Genomic DNA, 6,000 nt, shown 5'->3' with positions numbered 1-6,000 from the left:
TAACTTATGCACTTAGCAAAAATTAATAGCAAATGGTCTCAAGAAAAATAAGTTACTATATGACCTTGCAAGATGCAATGAAATTAGGTACCCCTAAGCTCGTTACTTTTATTTAAATTGTTATGACCTTTATGTAACCAAATAACCAATTTCATTCTTCAATACCTGTATAAAAGGTGGTTCTACATTTTATACTAAGCTCCATACACAATAGGTCATGGGTTTTCTGCCACCAATGGTATACTGTATGCTTAGCTTTCAAAGCATTCTATCAAAGAGACTGAACAGTCCCTGGCTAACACCCAGCATTCTCAAATCCATAAATACAAAACACCAATATGAAAAACAGTACAGAATGGGTCACATAACCAGAGACCAAACAAAACGTTACTCGTCAATCCTAACCAGCCTGATAAGAAGGGCAAAAAAATTGTATTATGAGAACAGATTATCCAACTTACGAGGTGATATAAAAAAGACCTGGAAAACACTATCTGAAATTCTGGGAACAAAAAAGATATCACGAAATAGCGAAATAAAATTAGCAAAATCAGATGAACCCCAACTCCCACCAACAGAAACAGCAAACAGACTCAATGATTTCTTCTCCACTATAGGACAAAACCTTGCCCATAAAATCCCAAGCTCAGATACCCCACCAAATAACTACCTCACCGGCAACTACCCGAACACACTGTTCCTAGCTCCGACTAACCCATACGAAGTCTCCCTTATTATCAATGCACTAAAAAACAAGGCAGGAGATTTAAGTACCTTACCACCCTTTATATATAAAAAAGTGTCACAAGTGCTATCTCCAATCATTGCAACACTCTTTAACAAATCCATTGAATCCTCCACCTTCCCTACAGTACTCAAAATAGCAAGGGTCACCCCGATCCACAAAGGAGGAGACCAAACAGAGTTGAATAACTATAGGCCAATATCCAACTTACACCCTCTCTCAAAAATCTTTGAAAAACTAATTCATAAACGAATCTACTCCTACCTTATCTCCCAGAACATACTCAACCCCTGCCAATTTGGATTCAGGCCTAATAAAAATACTAATGATGCTATTATACACATGCTAGAACATATATACACTGCAATAGAGAAAAAAGAAGTCCCACTGGGGATCTTCATTGACTTACGTAAAGCTTTTGATACAGTTGACCATGACTTGCTCCACGTAAAATTGTCACACTATGGTATAAGAGGGCACTCCCTCAATTACCTCAAGTCATACCTCAGCAACAGAAGCCAATATGTGTACGCAAATGGGGCAAACTCTTCTGCGCAACCAATTACAGTTGGTGTCCCACAGGGAAGTGTCCTTGGCCCTCTTCTCTTTCTCCTATACATAAATGACCTTCCAAATGCTTCGCAATTACTCAAACCCACACTATTTGCAGATGACACTACATACGTCTTCTCTCACCCGAGCCCAGTCACACTAGCCAATACTGTAAATACCGAATTACAGAAAATATCTACCTGGATGAGGACTAACAAACTTACACTAAACATTGACAAAACCTACTTCATTCAGTTTGGTAACAGAGCTACAGATGTCCCTCTTAACATAATGATAAACGGATCACCTATCACAAAGCTAACAGAGGGAAAATTCTTAGGAATCCACCTTGATAATAGACTCAAATTTCATACACATATACAACAAATTTCTAAGAAAATTTCCAAGACTGTAGGTATACTATCGAAGATACGGTACTATGTTCCACAGTCAGCCCTCCTGGCCCTATATCACTCTCTTATTTACCCCTATCTCACCTATGGAATTTGTGCATGGGGCTCAACAACAGTTAACCATCTCAGACCACTAATTACCCAACAAAAGGCTGCAGTTAGAATGATAACAAATTCTCACTACAGGCAGCACACTCCACCAATATTCAATACACTAAACCTACTCACCATACAAAACATCCATACTTATTACTGCACCTATTACATACATAGAACACTTAACTCTGATATTAACCCTCCCCTCAAACATCTCCTTGCCAACCTCAACAGAACACATGACCATAACACAAGGCACAGATCACTCTTTGATGTTCCTCGTGTTCATCTCACACTATGCAAAAACTCAATGCACATAAAAGGCCCTAAAATCTGGAATTCATTACCTGTAAATATAAAAGAAACACTTCCTGTTTATAAATTCAAGTCTCTACTCAAAGATCACTTACTCACCCAAAACCAAATAAATACTGAATAACTGAACCTTATAAATTGTATATCTTAAATGTTTCTCACAATTATATCACATAAATGTTAAACCTAAAACCCAATCTAACTTTATTATTTTTTAAATACACTACCTAACAGAATCCTTCATATGACCTGTCTTTGTAATACTCACTTGTGCTTTATAGTAATCTGTTTACATTAATGTTTTATCACTGACTTCATCATTGCTTAATTAATCTTAAGTTAATTTTAAGCCAGCCCGTAATGCTATGCATAGTATAAGTGGCTTTGGCATACTGCTCTTATCTGTATTTTTTTGTACCTCTGTATGTGTGCACAAATTTATAATAAATAAATAAATAAATAAATAAATAAATAAAAAACTGTGAAAGCACCTGGGTTCAATGTTAATTGTGATTTATTATGTCCATGGGGAAGGGGGCACTAAACCTGTAGGGTTCATAGATGGGCATGTGGAGTTTCACTTAAGACAAATCTTTCCCTCTTGTGCTATGTCAACATGCACATAGTACTAGGTGTTAACTTCTGTTGTGTGCAGATGAAAGTTCTCTCAGGTAAATACCCACAGAATATAACTGAAGAAATACCTACTGGTTAGAGAATAGTTGAACCATAAAGTCTTGCAGTAAATGGTTAATAGATAAACTGTCCTGAACATAGGAAAAACAGAAACCATATATACTACAGTGCTCAAAAGAAAAATAATGTACCGTGCAGTAAAAACCCACCTGAACATGAACTTCAGTAAAATATCCTGGAATATCCTTTGAGCCATGCATGTCTGAATCTATAATGAATAATGTTGTAAAAACAGCAAATGTCCAGGTTAAGTCCATTTAGAGAGAGGTGCAATGCCTACCTCCTCAGACTTTTTTTTTTTTTTTTTTTATTCGCCGGTACTCTCCCAGCCCGGGTCTTTTCCAAGTAGTGGTGACCCGGCCTTGGCTCCCTATCTGGGGAGTGTCTAGAGACTTAAGTCTCCCATGGGAGGAGGTACAAGTACCCCCTCATCTTTGGGACCAACTGTCCCCAGGCCTAGCCACAGTCCCCGCCCTCACGGGGCTCGTAGGGAGAAGCTAGGCCTCTGGTCTGCCATCTGCCCCGCCCTAAAAGGGCTCGTGATGATGGCAGTCTTATGAGCTGCAGATGGTAGCAAGCTCAGGCTCCTCAGACATGCTTTCATAAAATATCAGACTATTACTGCACATGGTGCAGATTTTTCTTCCAGTGCAACCAAGTTGTGAGGCAGAAGCAACCTGCATTAAACCAATATTACCTTGAATTTTACAAGTATTGTGATTCCATGCATTTAACAATCTTGCTTCTCAAAATGCTTTCTTGGGTACAGTATTTAAATAATGCAGGATGTCCATGTGAAAAACTAATGTGAAGAACCTGGGAGGATCTCACTTTCAAAGATCACAACAATATTATCTACCACATCTGTTAGGAAAATGATAGGATGGATAATGAGAACCTTCAAAACTAGGGATGCCAAGTCCCTGACGATTCTCTTCAAATCGCTTTTTCTCTCTCTAGGCTGGAATATTACTGTACACTAACAGCTCCTTTCAAAGCAGGTAAAATTGCTGACCTGGAGAATATACAGAGAACCTTCATGGCACACAAGTACAAAAAAACACCTAAATTACTGGGAATGGTTGGAGTTCCCTGACATGTATTCCCAGGAACACAGGTGACAGATACACAAGAATATACACTTGGAAAATCCTTGAAGGATTAGTACGAAATATGCACACGAAAATCACTCCCTATGAAAGCAAAAGACTCGGCAGGAGATGCAACATCCCCCCAATGAAAAGCAGGGATGCCACAATTTCATTAAGAGAACACAATAAGTATCAGGGGCCTCCCAGCATACATAAGGGGGTTTAATAATAGACCCCATGGGGATGTTGACCCCCAAAACACACTCCAGGTATACTAGTCAATAGTTTTTCAGGTTTGCTTTGCCACCATCTTTGTGGAATGTGAGCTATATCCATGACTTTTAGTGACTAAGATGACTCCTGTGTTAACTACTATATAATTTACCATTAGGAACTTAAAAATTTAAAAATCACACATGACAAAAAAAAAAAATAGTATTGATAGCCACACTAATCTTCAATAAAACAGAATTTTTGGTTTAAAATACTAAAAATGCTAAACGTATAGATCATACAGGTGTTAAAATATAGAATGATAAAGTTTAGGGGAATAGCAAGGAAATAACAAATATAATAATAATAAATAACAAAAAGGCACAATACCCACCGCTCAGATACAGGTTTTTCCTTTTCCGTTTACCGTAAACCTATGCACAGTGGCAAGTACATTCACTACTTTTCCTATCATGCTTCCCCTGTCAAGAAAAGTGTTCTTATCTCCCTCTTTCTCCGTGCCCTCCGCATCTGTGATCCTCAGTTCCTTCCAGCAGAAATTTTCACTCTTCATAATTCGTTCTCCCGTCTTGGCTACCCTTCCCATTTCATAGACTCTGCCCTCTCACATGCTAAACTCAATTTCTTCTCTCCCAAACTCTCTACTCATGGGAACTCTTCTATCCTCTGCCTTCCCTACATTTCCGGTCTTTCTAATCTCAACAATTCTCTCCATCCCTTAGACATCAAACTTACCTTCCGCCAGACTAACACTCTTCGCACTAATCTCGTTCATACCTCTCCTCCCTCTACAGATGTTCCTGGTGTCTACTCTATTTCTTGCTCCTCCTGACCTCTTCAATACTTCAGAGAAACTGGTCGATCTCTTTCTGACAGACTTAGGGAGCACAAAAATAGTTAGGCTTGCCGACACTAACAATGCTCTTTTCTGTCACGTCAGAGATCATAGCCATCCTATCGACTGGTCTTCTGCTAAAACTGTCTTCCCTACTTCCAACTCGAACAGTCGCCGTCTAGTTGAATCCTTTCTAATACACAACTTTCCTTGTATGAACCTTAGCCCTGGCTTCGTCTCTGTAGATGCCTTCCTCTCCCACTACATTGTAAAATGCTCCAAACTTCAGAACACCCGTGACTTAACCTGAATCCTCATTTTTTTCTTCTTTTTCTTCTTCCTCTTCCCCTTTCCTCTTTCCTTTTCTCCTCTGGGTTGTCTTTGTCTCTCCTGTCTCGTGTTTCTGTTCCTTCTTCATTTATTTCACCACTTCCCCTTTTCACGCACCTCTGTGCACTTGCTCTACCTCTGTGGGCACCTAGCTCTCTTGCAGTGCTCCCCTTCCTTTGTAGTTGACTGGCTCATCATCCTTATTTCCCACTTCTACCACTACCACTACCTCTTCTTCTTCTACTACTACTACAACTACTGATGAAATTAAGACACATGTGCGGCGTCTAGTTGTCTTTGTTGTGGACGTTTCGCCATCCAGTGGCTGGATGGCGAAACATCTACGATGGGGATGCCCGGGTGTTGTGCACGTGTCTTAATTTCATCTTGTCGGTATTATATACAATTATTGTACTACTACTACTACCACCACCTCTTCCTGCCTATATATAGCCGTCCTGCTCCACCTCTGGTTAGTGTGACTTTGTCAATGGTCCAAGTCGGACCGAAACGTCGTCGTAAGCTTCTCTCTTTTATTACCTGGAGTTTACCTGGAGAGAGTTCCGGGGGTCAACGCCCCCGCGGCCCGGTCTGTGACCAGGCCTCCTGGTGGATCAGAGCCTGATCAACCAGACTGTTGCTGCTGGCTGCACGCAAACCAAAGTACGAGCCACAGCCCGGCTGATCAGGAAC

At 40.1% G+C, this 6,000-nt stretch overlaps 1 protein-coding gene across 8 annotated transcripts in view; it reads right to left on the bottom strand.

Moving 5' to 3' along the window:
* Positions 1 to 6,000, bottom strand: part of LOC128700550 (transformer-2 protein homolog alpha) — a 153,504-nt gene that overhangs the window by 122,354 nt on the left and 25,150 nt on the right. The window lies entirely within an intron of this gene.

Source organism: Cherax quadricarinatus, chromosome 65, assembly GCF_038502225.1.
Source record: "Cherax quadricarinatus isolate ZL_2023a chromosome 65, ASM3850222v1, whole genome shotgun sequence".
Lineage (NCBI taxonomy): Eukaryota > Metazoa > Arthropoda > Malacostraca > Decapoda > Parastacidae > Cherax > Cherax quadricarinatus.
The sequence above is the reverse complement of the archived record's forward strand: the minus strand, read 5'-3'. Positions and strand labels throughout refer to the sequence as shown.